We start from the raw sequence: 15,538 nt of genomic DNA, 5'->3' as shown, positions 1-15,538 counted from the left end.
AAAAGACTTGGGTTACACAGTAGAAAGCAGATAAGCTCAGTAGAACATAATGGTGTTATCTGTTATCCACTATTTAACCTGTGCCATATAGCCTTTTTTTCAGTTGCCGCCAATACTACCCATTGGCTTCTTTATATGAAATATAGTAGTGTTTCTGAAGCAAACACATCCGTTTTACCAGTGCAGGGCAACCGTACATGACATTTTCATTACTTTAAAACACTTTCATATTTTGTTTAAGGTAAAATTTAACCTCACAATCTGCTCAGAGAGGGCACAAAAAAGTTAAATAGAAAAAAAAAACCCTCACACAATGGGGCACATTTATCAACACTGGGCAAATTTGCCCATGGGCAGTTACCTATAGCAACCAATTGGTGATTAGCTTTTCAAAACCAGCTACAAGTAGAACAATGAATGCAGCAATTTGATGGTTGTCATGGGTTACTGCCCATGGGCAAATTTGCCCAGTGTTGATAAATGAGCCCCAATGAATCTAAGTTGTGTAATGTATGTGCCTTCCTAACATTCTAAAAGTTCATTTGAAGATGTTTATAATTATTGGGTAGTTATGTGAAAAAATATTGCATTGTTTTTTCTCTCTTTACCTGAGACAACCTTCTTGCTGAAATCCCTTTCAAGCATGTTACTCTGATATAGAGCAAACACAGTAAGTATTCTAGTTAAATATATAACGTGTCAGACTTTTTCACTTATTTGTATAGTTTCTATACCTTACACTGCAATATTGACATGTTAATTATTTTCTCTGCAATTGAACTTATGACCATTTTAGGGATAGGAGAGCTAAAGCCATATATTTAACTAAAATGCCCCTGCACAGGTTCCCCTTCCATCAACAAACTCTCAAATGGATCTCCTGTTTCTACCTTTAAATATTTACTCAAATGTATCTAACTTGCGTTTCAGGATTTAAAAGAGGAGCAGATCCAGGAATGCCAGAGCCCACCATACTAAGGTAAGAATACAAACAATTCAGAGAGTTGGGTGACTTGATGATGTTTTTTTTCTTCAGTTGGTGGATTTTAAAAGACAATGGGTTAATTTATCAACACTGGGCAAATTTACCCATGGGCAGTATCCCATGGCAACCAATCAAATTGTTGCATTCATTGTTCTACTTGCAGCTGGCTTTAAAGAGAACCAAAGCTTAACTAAAGAAGTAGCTAAAAATGTTGTACATTGTTTTCTGCTTCTGTACCAGCCCAAGGCAACCACAGCCCTTTAGCAGTAAAGATCTGTGTCTCCAAAGATGCCCCAGTAGCTCCCCATCTTCTTTTCTGCTGATTCACTGCACATGCTCTGTGCTGCTGTCACTTACTGAGCGTAGGGACCCACTCACAATATACAGTACACATAGAATAAAATGTCACAATATAAGGCTGATTAGTAATTAATAGAGATAATTACTACATGGCAGCACAGAAACCAGTACAATTAGCATCAGAATTTAATAATCAGCCTTGTAGCATCAGCTTATATTACAGGGCAACCACATCTGCTTTATAATTTGTGATAACCCCTAAGCTTAGCTTCTCAACAGCTGCTCAGAGCCCACTGAGCATGTGAGTGTCACAGACACTTTCCAAGATGGTGACCCCCTGTGACAAGTTTGTAGTCCTGGATCATTGCTGCTATTGACAAGCTGAAACCTTAGGTTGCTACAATAAGTTCAATATATAAAATATGGCATTTTTAACCACATTCATTTTTAGGGTTTCGTTCTCCTTTTTAAAAAGCTAATCATTGATTGGTTGTTATGGTTAACTGCCCATAGGCAAATTTGCCCAGTGTTGATAAATGAGCCCCAATATGTTCTGTTTTCGCATACACAAGCTGAACTATTGCTTGAACATTTGTACTTTTTTATTGTTTGACGGCATACCGTTTATTTTCTCTGCTGACAAATAAAAAAGCCAATTCACTGCATTCAGCACCTTGTATACATACACTGGGAGGCATGTGTTCATGCTGTCCGTGCACCCACAGACTAGATTTTGGCACAAAAATGTATTCTTGACCAAATCGCTGAGAATGAAGGAGGCTTAGAGAAGAAGAAATCTACAGGATAAGTCTATATAGTATCTTTATAAAGCTAGGGAGAGCAAAGCAGTTATAGTGTGCCTGACAGAAAAGCAGTATAATGACCACAACATCTTAAAGTGCAAAGGGAGCACATTTTAAAGCTTATAAGATTATTTTGTCTGCAGAAGTGTGAGTCATGCATTTGCTTTATGCAAATGAATGGGCTTTGGACGCACCTCTGATTTTCTGAGGGAAGTCTGACTGTGTTGGTTAGCATGGTCAGAAAGCATGTAATATGGACTCTGTTTAGTGCCAAGCGTCTAGTATAGGGATGCGTTTCAAGCCGTATTGCCCTTTATCAACTTGATAAAGGGCCATGCGGCTTGAAACGTTGTTGCAATTGTTCAGATGATAAAGCCATGAAGTTACAATAAAGGCTTTTTTAAACAATCTTCAAGACTGGTGCTGTCTACTGTGATTTTGGGATATTGAAGCTGGTGGAAGTGGACGCCATTTGACGTGCACCTGGTCGCTACATTTAAGAATCTAAGTGGTGAGTGCTGGCTGACTATTTGTATACAAGACAACAGCTGCCTGGTAGATCTAAGAACAGAATTCAATAGTAAAATCCAGGTCCCACTGGGACACATTCAGTTACATTGAGTAGGAGAGACAACAGCCTGCCAGAAAGCAGTTCCATCCTAAAGTGCAGGCTCTTTCTGAAATCACATGGCCAGGCAAAATGACCTTAGGTGGCTGCCTACACACCAATATTACAACTAAAAAAAATACACTTGCTGGTTCCAGAATGAAATGAATTATTTGCAGTGTAAACAGTCTAATTAAGAAATAAAAACTACACCATAAAAATTGACAAAATCCCTTTAAGTGAAATCAGTGATTTTGACCAAAATCTGCCCCATGTGGGTGCCACAATATAATTTACTATACACACGGGACAGCTTTGGGGATATTGATCATATCACTGCCTGCATATTTCCAATAGCAGAGAAAACGTCTAGTTTGACATGACTGTTTTTTTTTTAAAGGCTCCAAGCACATTTAAACTTTTCCCCTCCTGCGGAGAAAAACTCCCCCCCCCCAATGAGGACAGGCATGTTTTGGACTGAAATGGCATGATATTTCAGAACTAAGGTGGCTATATGCTAGCTGACCTTGTAGCTTGATTGTTTACTATTGCCCTGATAGCCTGAACAATCGGTTCTGGAGAAAGTGGAGAGTAGCTGCATCTTCTTATTTCTTCATATGCCCCCCTTGATGACGTGGACTTCCACTCAGAGCTGTGGAGTCGGCAGCAATTTTGGGTATCTGGAGTTAGAGTTGCCAAAAATGGTTAGGTTATGGTAGAAGCAATTCTGTTTCTTAGAAAAATACTTTCGTTAAATTTGGATTGTATTTAACAGATATTCTACAGCTACTGTATATGCCAGGTTCAATTAATATACATGTTGTTTTCGGTTTTTTGAATTGTTTTTTGTTTATGTAATTTAACTTTGATTTAGGTTTAGGAGGTGGTTTATATTTATGAGCTTTAGCAGTGATGAAATACCTTATATGCTGTGTACTTAACTTTCAATCAACATGGAAAATACATTTAAAGGAACAGTAATGCCAACAATTAAAGCGTTTTGAAGTAAACCCAGGAAGCCTATCCGATCCCATCACACATTAAGTGTTTCACCGGCCGGAAGTGACGCCATTTAAACCAGAAGCGATGTCACCGAGCAATTGTTTTTATATTGTAAAAGGTTATATTACTTAATGACATGAAAACAACCCAATAGGATAGCTTTGCCATTAATACAAATGTATACTCATTTAGTTAACATCTTATTGATATAGAGAAATAGCAAATTGTTTAAAAATTAAGAATTCTGTATTTGGTGGTGCTATGGTATATAGCAGGGCCCTCACCCCCCCCCCCCTTTATGTGGCTCCACATGAAAGACTGCCTGCTGTGATTCCTTACCTTGTGTAAGCTTTAAAAGTCAGTACAAAACGAGTGGATCTTATCTTGCATGACCACCTTTAGAGTCCTGATAGGTTTCCCTTTCTCCTGCACTGTTCTGCCTGCCCTGTGTGTGCCATACTCTGCCTGCCCTATGCTCCCTGTGTGTGCCATACTCCGCCTGCCCTATGCTCCCTCTGTGTGTACCATACTCTGCCTGCCCTATGCTCAATGTGTGTGCCATACTCTGCCTGCCCTATGCTCCCTGTGTGTGCCATACTCTTTCTGCCCTATACTCCCTGTGTGTATCATACTCTGCCTGCCTTATGCTCCCTGTGTGTCATACTCTGTCTGTTCTATGCTCCTTGTGTGTGTCATACTCTGCCTGTCCTATGTTCCCTGTGTGTGTCATACTCTGCCTGCCCTATGCTCCCTGTGTGTGTCATACTGTGCCTGTGGTAGGCAAACATGTTGCGGTTTAACATTTGGAAATACTTGTTAGGGGTCCCCAAGGTGTGTAATCATGTGCTGGGGGTTGCTGTGTAATCCACAGGGGAGGATGAGTCATATGGATTTAAGAGAATGTCTTAATATGACTTAATAAACTTGTTTCACATATGGGAGATGAGTGATATCCTTACAATGAGCACTAACCATTTGTTTGTTTTTTTTGGTGTGCTACCACTAGGGATGCACCTAATACACCTTTTTGGATTCAGCCGAACCCCCGAATCTTTTGCGAAAGATTCAGCTGAATACCGAACCGAATCCGAACCCTAATTTGCATATGCCTGGCCAAACCCGATTCCTATTTTGCATATGCAAATTAGGGGTGGAAAGGGGAAAACATGTTTTACTTCCTTGTTTTGTGACAAAAAGTCACGTGATTTCCCTCCCCGCCCCTAATTTACATATGCACAATAGGATTCGGGTTCGGCCAGGCAGAAGGTTTTGGCCGAATCTAAATCCTGCTTAAAAAGGCCGAATCCTGCTTAAAAAGGCAGAATCCTGGCTGAATCCTGAACCGAATCCTGGATTCGGTGCATCCCTGGCTACCACCATTAATGTGGACATGGTCTTAAAAGTTCTTGTGATAACATTGGTATGGTTTAAAGTGGGTGTGGTTTAAAAACAGGGTATGGTCAACAGTGGCTTCAATTATCGACCCTCCACCACCAAGGCCATAAAAATTCTGGCCCTCGGTACTACAGAAGTTGGACAGCACTGGTCTATTGCATTGTTGAATAACTGGTTTGCAGATAATAAATCTTATAGCTATACCACTGCCTCTAATATAAGTGTTTATGGAGTACTTGTGTACATTTAACTCACTGTTAATTTGTTTTTTCATTTCAGTTTGCTTTGGGGATGAGGAAGTTCCATGCAGGCAGTCACAGCTTTGAAGAGGATGTGGCGACTATTATAAATAGGACTTGTTCAGTATAATGAGCACTGGCTATTTGTCCATCAAAGATCTGACACCAATCTATTGGGACAAATGCATATTTTATTAAATGTACGTCTTTCATATTATTGACTGATATAGCTTTCATGCACAGATGGATATTGTTTATAGAGGGCATGAAAATGTAGTTTCTGATACAGCTGCCAAGCCAAATATTTACATGTCAAACTCTTCTGGAGAATGAGAAATTTCCACACCTGTGCACTGGAGCCAGTTTTTCATGACTGAATTGAATGCATAAAGAGCATTTTTTCACATAAACAACTCAATTCATTAGCACAAATGTTGCTTCTTGTAAAAATGTTTCTGATTTGTTTGCATACTCCATCTTATGTATAAAATATATATCATATATGTTCACCTTTGAGTTAACTTTTAAGATGATGTAGAGAATGATATTCTGAGACAATTTGTATTTGGTTTTCCTTTTTTTTTATTTGTGGTTCTTGAGTTATTTAGCTTTTTATTCAGCAGCTCTCCAGTTTCCAGTGTCAGCAAACTGGTTGCTACGGTCAAAATTACCCTAGTAATCATGCATTGATTTGAATGAGAATATGGAATATTAATAGGGGAAGGGTCTGACTAGAAAGAGGAGTAATAAAAAGTAGCAATAACAATAAATTTGTAGCCTTACAGAGCATTTGTTTTTAGACGGGGTCGGTGACCCCCATTTGAAAGCTGGAAAGAGTCAGCAGAAGAAGGCAAATAATTCAAAAACTATAAAAAAATAAATAATGAAGAGTTGCTTAGAATTGGCCATTCTATAACATAGTAAAAGTTGGTGAACCACCCCTTTAACTATATAGGAAGCAGACCTTTCTGGTAAAGTTCTGCCTGGAAATCAAAGAGAATGGAGGGTTGTCTATATAAGAGTTAAAGCTAAAAGGACAAGGAAAGTCTAAAATAGAATAATGCTAGAAATGCTAAACATAAGCATGAACTTACTGCACCACAAAGCCTAATCAAACAAATGATCTTCTTCCACGCGATCTTCTTCCTCCTTTGACCGGCGTTTTGGCGCATGCGCAGTAGGATCGGTTCGTCGGTACGGATCTACTGCGCATGCGCCAAAAGTCACGCGCATGCGCAGTAGATCGTACCGGCAAAACGATCCTACTGCGCATGCGCCGGTCAAAGGAGGAAGAAGATCGCGTGGAAGAAGATGTCGCCTGTGAACTCCCTGGACTGGACCTGCGCAGAAGGGTAAGTAACAAGTTAGGGGCATTTGCCCAGCGGGAGGGGTAGGCCAGGGGGGAGGAGGGAGGGGGGGCAATACACGGGAGGGGGGAGGGGGGTTAGCGCCGACGAGGTTTCCTTCCCCTTTAAGAATGGCTTGGATGATTTCTTGGACAGACATAATATCAAAGGCTATTGTGATACTAAACTCTATAGTTAGTATAGATATGGGTATATAGAATTTATGTGAGTGTATAGAGGGGTCAGTGGGAGGGTGTGTATGTGTATGCTGGGTTTCATTTGGAGGGGTTGAACATGATGGACTTTCTTTTTTTAACCCGATTTAACTATGTAACTTCACTGAACACATTTTATGCTCCATGCCCTATTGTGATTGGTTTTAAAGGGGTGAGGTGGAGTAAAATATTGTCCTAAAGGTCTTTAGCCTGGAATTTAAAATGTTATTTGGTTGCTGGGTCCCACTCAAACTAGGAAGTATAATATGAATAAAAGAGGAAGTTCACATTTGAATGTGTGTATCGTTTTTCAGTTATTAGCCTGTCTGTTTCAAGTCTGCAAATCAAAAGGTCCACTGACAGAAAAACACAAAAGGGGGATGTAAAAAGATGTTTAAAATGGTGTTTTTGTGAATGTGTAAAATCATTTGCTGGTGTATATACCATCGCTAAGCAAAGGTTTGCATTAAAGGAGAACTAAAGCTTAAACGAAAAATTCTGTGTAAAAATAAAATCTAAGTAAATAGATAGGCTATGCAAAATAAAACAAGTTTCTAATAGTTTTTCTGTGCAAAATAAAACAATTTGCTATATAGTTAGTTAGCCAAAAATGTAATGTATAAAGGCTGGAGTGACTGAATGCCTAACATAATAGCCAGAACTACTTCCTGCTTTTTCTGTAATAAGATTATATGAATCAGGATAAAAAATTATCTCAAGATGGTATTATATGGCACCACAGACTTATGCTGGAGGTGTTTTCACAGGTAAAACAATACTATCAGTATATTTATATTATATGGCACACATACCTCAAGAGAAATCTCAGATCCACTGACTAAATGCTGCATTCAGCAAGAAGTATTGCAACTGTTAAGTCAAAAGCAAAAGATTTTATTAATGTAGATGATTGGTATAATGTGAGTGAGAATTTAAGATCTATGGAGGAGATTATAGCAGAAAAAAAAGAGAAAGCTTGTGCTTATTTTAAGATAAGGAAACTTAAATATGACAATATGAACTTGAATAAAAATATCTTATACACTTTAAGGAAATTGTATTTTTTAAGCTTAAGGGTGAAGTACTGGTGAATAAATGATATAAGCGAGAAGGGCCGAATCTCACAAGATAATTTATCTAATGCACTAATGCAATATACTAATAAAACAGTACACATACAAAATATGTTGAAGTATTATTCTTTTTTTCCTTCTGCTTCTACAGTATATGATTATAATGGCTGTATTTGAGTTTATATATATATATATATATATATATATATATATATATATATATATATATATATATATATATATATATATATATATATATATATTTACTTGATCCCCAGTCCATTTTCTTTTTGTACCCCAACAAGCCTCCCATTGGATGGAGCAAATTACACCAATTCATAGTTCAGGTATGGGATTCCAGTTTCAAATGGGAAGCCCATCAGCTTCAGAGTCCATTCCTAAACCATCAGTTTTCATTTTTAAAAATGATAATAAAACAGTACCTTGTACTTGATAGCAACTAAACTACATAAATCCATGTTGGTGGCAAGACCGTTTTATTGGGTTTATCTAATTTTTGGTTTCTATAAAGAACAAATAAAACAAATTGAGCACATAACATGAATGAGCTTATCCAGATTGGTTTTTATTTGATCCACAATCACATCACAATGACACTGGGCCATTCCATACTCATACAAAGGACAAAGTATGCTCATAAACATATCTATCAAAATACACAGGCACCTGAAAAGATGGATTTTCGACTTACCGGAAAATCTTTTTCTAGACGGCCTGGACTGTCAGTGCAGCAACCATGGGGTTAAGTATCCACCTCCAGAGGCAGGACAGAAGAAAAAATTAGAATCTCGACTCCGCCCTCTTCATATAAGCTCGTGCTCCTCCTGATTCCCCTCAGTTTGGTCTGACAGCTCAGTTAGGAGAAGAGAAAGGATAGCAGAGAAAGAGCGAGAAGAGATTCACAATAACAACAGTATTAACTCGCCAACTGGCAACAATATCGAACTATAATTAAAGGGTGGGGCTTACTGCACTGACAGTCCAGGCCGTCTAGAAAAAGATTTTCCGGTAAGTCGAAAATCCATCTTTCTCTAGAACGGCCCTTCCTGTCAGTGCAGCAACCATGGGGACGTCCGAAAGCTGTCCCATCTTATTTTAGGGCTGGGTTCAATTTACTGTTTCCTCACAACTGCTTGAAGTACTTTTCTACCAAAAGCAGCAGGAGTGGAATGAAACACATGAAGTCTATAAAATTTTGCGAATGTAGACAAAGAAGCCCAAGTGGCTGCCTTACAGATTTGTTCTGGAGTGGCTAGATTATACAAGGCCCAGGATGTACTGAGCGCTCTGGTAGAATGAGCTCGGACCTTGAAGGGCCTAGGTTTGTGACTAAGGTCATAAGCACAATTGATTGTCTCAACCAGCCATCTAGCAATTGTTCGCTTAGAAGCAGGCGACCCTTTGTTCTGACCATACGTAACTAAAAAGGTATCCGATTTCCTATAAGCTTTGGACCTGTCTAGGTAATAGCGAACCGCTCTCACTACGTCTAGTTTATGTAGTGCCTTTTCCTTGGGATTAGCTGGCCTAGGGCAGAAGGAAGGAAGATTAATTTCCTCATTTATGTGGAAAGCAGAAACCACCTTGGGCTGGAAAACTGGAATAGTTCTGAAAACTGCTCTGTCCTGATGCAAAATAAGCCAGGGTTCCTTACAAGATAGGGCTGCCATGTCAGAGACTCATTTTGCTGAGGTAATGGCTAAGAGAAACGTCATCTTCCAGGTAAGAAATTTAAGCGTGCAGAAAGCCAAAGGCTCAAACGGGGGACCCTGTAATACATTGAGGACAAGTGTAAGATCCCAGGGTGGCGTTGGGTCCCTGTATGGAGGCCTAACTTTACCCACTCCCTGCATGAACTGTAAGACATCTGGTTCCCCTGCCCACTGACGCTGTAGTAGAATAGAAAGGGCTGAGATCTGGCCTTTGAGGGTTGCTAAGGAGAGACCTAAATGGAAACCCTGAGTAAGGAATTCAACAATTGTGGGAACTGACGCTTGCTGCCACTGAAACTGCCTGGGCTCACACCAATCTATGAAAGCTTTCCAAGTTCTATGATAGACTCTAGATGTGGACCGTTTTCTGGCTTTCAACAGAATGTCCGTGGCTTCTTTCGAAAACCCTTTGGAACGCCACAACTCGGTTTCGACAGCCAAGCCGTCAAATGCAACCGCTGCAGGTTGTCGTGCTTTATTGGCCCTTGAGTGAGTAATTCTGGTGTGAGAGGCAGCCGCCATGGTGGAGCTGCTGACATGGTGATGAGTTCGGAGTACCAAGGTCTCCGCGGCCAATCTGGGGCAATGAGGATGGTTTCTGTCCGTTCCTGCCGTATCTTGCGTATCACTCTTGGAAGAAGTGCTAGTGGAGGGAAGGCATAGACTCTCTTGAAAATCCACGGTATCACTAATGCGTCTACGTAAGCCGCCTTCCTGGTGGCAAGTCGCAGCTTGTACTGCTGCTGTGAACTCCGGCGCGTGTGGATGAAAAATCCAAGATGGCGCCCAGTAAGCACGTTCCCTGTCGTGTACGCGCATGCCTCGTTGTGGCGCGAAAACCCGCACGCGCGTGTCCTTAACAGGAACTGCGCGTAGTACAGAATGCGGTCCCCTAGATACCCGTGGCTGTGTTGCTGCGGTTGTAGGGAAAACCGGAAGATGCGCAAGGCAGCAGTACCTTCTCTGAGAGAGGGTGGTTGTGCTGTAGGTAAATAATCCCCTTGGGTAACCATTTGCCAGTCCTGAGGAGTGGAGTCAGGTTAGGGATTAGACCAGGATTGTGGAATAAGAGCTAGGATGCCTCCTGCTCTGGATAAACTCCCTTCTTCAGATATGGAAAACCTGTAAAGGAAGCGAAAAAATAAAAAATATATATAACACAAAGTGTGCTGTCCCAACCTCCTAGTAGGACAGAAGAAAAAAACAGAGGGGAATCAGGAGGAGCACGAGCTTATATGAAGAGGGCGGAGTCGAGATTCTAATTTTTTCTTCTGTCCTGCCTCCGGAGGTGGATACTTAACCCCATGGTTGCTGCACTGACAGGAAGGGCCGTTCTAGAGAAACTGGGGAATTTCCTGATTTCCATAATCAGATCAAACTGGCCGTCATACTAAATCTGTGCCACTTGATAGCACTGCCTATGACATGTAACTACACTGTAAATCTCTCAACATGTTTACCAGCAGTTCATATATGGGCTCTCCATAGAGTGGGATTAGCTATCAGCATGCAATAACAACTACCTATCAGGCTAGCAATGACATCAACAACATGAATTCTGTTTGCAATGATTCTGACACTTCTGCACTCACAGCTTAACTGCCCCCCCCTTCTTATTTCAGATAGTGGTTTAGCCCAACTTCCTTACTGGTTAAGCTCTCTTTCCTAGTGTCCTGTTATTGACTGTGAAGCTCCATCCACCATATGTCTAAGGACACCTTACTGATTGGCTAAACACTTTCCCATCATGCACTGGTACCAGCTGTAGGAAAAACTGAATGTTGGCAAGAGAAGGCAGTGAAGGGAATAGGATTTTATCTCCCATCAGCAACAGCCTGCCAGTCTGCCAGCTCAACATAATGATGTTTTGCCAGGTAAGGACACAACCAAATTTTCTTACCTCAAGGGGGTGGCTCTAAGGATAAAGTTGATGGATTGGTGATGTGCCATTTGGTCTTAGGTTTTTGTCAGAGTAATTTTTAGTTAAATCCCCCAATTTGTGGATTTGGACACCGGGAACAGCTTGTGTTGTAACAAAAGCCCATGGCTGTCCGACCAACCCAGATCTAAAAGCATCCATGTGCAGTGTGACCATACCTACTATGCACCCTGACATTGCACTTGTACTAAATCATGTTTTAATGTAGAAAATGTGTACAGTCAGTGATATCTCCAGTGAGACAAGCTGGAATCAGTAAGACTTTAGAGCAGGGCTTTCCAACCTGCAGATTGTAGCTATATTAACTACAAAGTGACACTTAAAACCAGTAGTGACAGTTACAAGATTGTCAGATGCAGCTTTAGAACAGAGGTAAGGGCAGCACAGATGCTCTAGAGGCATATATTAGGGGAAATGGCATTGCATGTGTACTAAATCATGTTTAAATCATGTTTAATGTATGTAAAGTAACTTTTCAAATGTGGAGTCAGTAAAACTTTAGAGCAGGGCTTTCCAACCTGCAGATTGTAGCTGTATTTCAACTACAAAGTGACGGTTGGAAACGCTAGTGACAGTTACAAGATTATCAGATGCAGCTTTAGATGAGAGGTAAGTGCAGCACAGCTACTATAGGAACACATATGATGGAAAATAATATGCATTTGAACTGAATCAGGTTTTAATCATGTTAAAAGTGTGTAAAGTAACTTTTCCAGTAAGGCAATGTGGAGTTAGTAAGTGCAGCACAGACATGCTAGCTACACATTTTGGGGAAAATAATGCATGTGTACTAAATCAGGTTTAAATCATTTAGATTGGAATGGTCAGTACCAGTTTGTTTAGGAGATGGTAGGTGCTTTTATACAATATATCATACGTTAGGGCTGCTATTAGTGATGATGGGCACCTAAGCAAATTAACATTGGGCCCTGGTTCCTAGATTTATTTGGGGAAAAATCTACAGCTTTGGAACAGTGAATATAATAACATGTCTAGTAGCAGGGCTTTCCAACCTGCAGATTTTAGCTGAAGTCAAAGCAACAACTCCAAAAGCTGCCAAAGGCGGAGAAGTTGTTCTTCAAATATATGGTTACTTATCCAATTTAATTAATTTATTAAAGAAAAATAGTAAAAAAAAAACACCCCTCTCTCCACCGCCTCGCCAATTCTCAATCTTTTACCTACTGACAAAGTGCTTAGTGCAGTTATCAAAAGCTTAAATAACTTAGCATAACATCTCAAATATAATTCATTGTTAATTAATGAGGATTAAATAAGTTAATTGACAAATCAAAGTGTTTGTGCTTAATTAATAGCGTGTTGAGGTAGAGAAATGTGTATTGATTGCTTACCTATATAGGACCAAATACTCATGACCATTAAGTGAGGCGGTGGAGAGAGGTTTTTTTTTACTTTAATAAATTAAATTGGGTAATCGATACCTCCTCTTCCCGGAAAGTGAAATGCCACGTATAATTAACATGGGTCCAGTATTCTCTCTTTTAATTCAATTCAATGTTAACTATTGGATTGTGAGTGAAGGGCAGCCAGGGTATGGCATACACAGGCAGAGTAAGGCAGGCAGAATATGAAACTCACAGGCAGTGTAGGGCAGGCACAATATGGAACACACAGGCAACAAAGGACAAACAGATTATGGCACATACAGGCAGAATAAAACAAGCAGAATATGGCACACACAGACAGATTAGCACCGGCAGATTATTGTACATACAGGCAAAACACTGCAGGCAGAGTATCTCACACACAGGTAAAGTAGGCCAAGCAGAATGTGGAACACAGGCAGAATAGGGCCGACAGAATACAGTATAGAACACACAGGCAGCATAGGGCAAGCAGAGTATAGAACACACAAGCAGAGTATGGCACAAACAGGTAGACTGGGGTAGCCAGAATATAGAAAATACAGGCAGCAAAGGGAAGGAAGTGTATGAAACATACAGAAAGAGTAGGGCAAGCAAAATATGGAACACATGGACAGCATAGGACATGCAGAGTATAGCACACACATGCAGTGTAGGGCAGGCAGAGTATAGCACACACATGCAGTGTAGGGCAGGCAGAGTATGGCACACAGAGGAAAAATTGGGCAGGCAGATTATGGCACACAAAGGTTTAGTAGGGCAAGCAGAGTATTCCACATACAGGCAGAAAAGGACAGGCGGACTATGGCACATACAGGCAGAGCCAGGCAAACAGAATGTGGCACACACAGGAAGAGTATTGCAAAGAAGGCAGAACAGGATAGATAGAGTATGGCAGAATACAGCAGACATAGTATAGCAAACATAGGCAACGTAGGGCAGGCAAATTAGGGCATACACATATAGAGTAGGGCAGGCAGAATATGCAACACACAGGCAGCGTAGGGCCCTTGCCCTACTACGCATGTGTGTGTGCACGACTCTGTCAGTGTGTGCCATACTTTGCCTGCCCTATTCTGCCAGTATATGCAATAATTTATGTAAACCTGTTTGTGCCATACTCTGCCTGCCCAATTTTGCCTATGTGTGTGCGCTCCATACTCTGCCTGCCCTACACTGCAGGCAGAGTATTGCACATACAGGCAGAATACGGCAGGCAGAGTATGGTAGATTAAAGGATTGGTTCACTTTTCTATTAAATTCTAACTTGTTATAGAATGGCTAACAGTAAGAATATTTTGCTTTGGCGTTTTTTTTTCCTCTATCCTATTCATATTCTCTTATTCAAATCAGTGCATGATTGCTATGGTAATTTGGATCCTAGCAACCAGATTGCTGAAATAGTAAACTGGAGAGCTGGTGAATAAAAAGCTTAATAACTCAAACATGAAAAACAAATAATAAAAAAATGAAAGCCAACTGCAAATTGTTTTAGAATCTCACCCTCTACATTGTACTAAATATTAATGTAAAGGTAAAAAACCTTAAGTAAAAGTTGAAGTCTCTAGGCCAGTATCTCAGTAATAATTTTAAGGTTGACATGACATAGTGGGGTTTTTATTCGGTTTGGGGATTAGTGTACTGCATACTTCCGCTAGGTCATTATTTATTCCACCTCTCGAACATTGGATTATATATATATATATATATATGCGTTAATACACGTAGTTGTATCATATGTGATTTCGGTATTTTATAATATTCTGCAGTGAAACAATCCGGGTGATTTATGAGTGGCCAGTTATTTTATTATGCTTGATATGTCTGCTGCTGTTATTGGTGTGTTAAGCATCTCCCTCTGTGTCTGGTTTTTTGTAACATAAGATTGATAAAGTCCTCCGATGGTTCCTCAGTGGAGTATATTTTCCTAAAGTACTCTTCAAATGCTGTAATCAATTTTGGGTTGTTACATGGTGTGATGAAAACTGGTTGGTGTGCAGTGAGCGTTTGTTTTTACTCTGAAATTAGGTACAGTAGAAACCCCATTTTATATTTTCAAGGAACCAGGAAAAATTATGTAAAATCCAGGAAAATATAAAATCAGGGGCATGAGATGAATAAATGTATTCTTTATGTATACAAAGGTTATAAACACTTTTACTCTGAAATACAATATTCACATTGTTATTGACTAGGGTCAAGCATTGCAGCATTAATGTTACACTATGGAGAGTATATGCAAGACCTCTCTGGCAGTCACATTCACAGTGATTTGTGCATGACTGTATGAGGTGAAGACTAATTGGAATTGACTAATTACAAGCAGAACCATTTTATTTGACGAATAATAAAATTCATAGAGGAAAAAAACATTTTTGAGAACATAACATTTTTACGTAAAGGATTACGGTATGGTGGGTCATATTACAGAAAGCTCCCTTAAGTGGAAAACTCAAGGTCCCGAGCATTTTCATTAATAGATCCTTTACTTATACTACTCGATGTACCATGGGGTT

The 15,538-nt window shown here is 40.0% G+C and overlaps 1 long non-coding RNA gene across 1 annotated transcript; it reads left to right on the top strand.

Moving 5' to 3' along the window:
* The first annotated feature begins 911 nt into the window (after nt 1-911).
* LOC121394306 lies at nt 912-5,834 on the top strand. Its single transcript, XR_005961636.1, has 2 exons — nt 912-979; nt 5,372-5,834. It is a non-coding gene; the product is annotated as an uncharacterized LOC121394306 (long non-coding RNA).
* Nucleotides 5,835-15,538: the final 9,704 nt, after the last annotated feature.

The sequence above is a fragment of the Xenopus laevis genome, chromosome 5S (genome assembly GCF_017654675.1).
Source record: "Xenopus laevis strain J_2021 chromosome 5S, Xenopus_laevis_v10.1, whole genome shotgun sequence".
NCBI classification, from domain to species: domain Eukaryota; kingdom Metazoa; phylum Chordata; class Amphibia; order Anura; family Pipidae; genus Xenopus; species Xenopus laevis.
The sequence above is the reverse complement of the archived record's forward strand: the minus strand, read 5'-3'. Positions and strand labels throughout refer to the sequence as shown.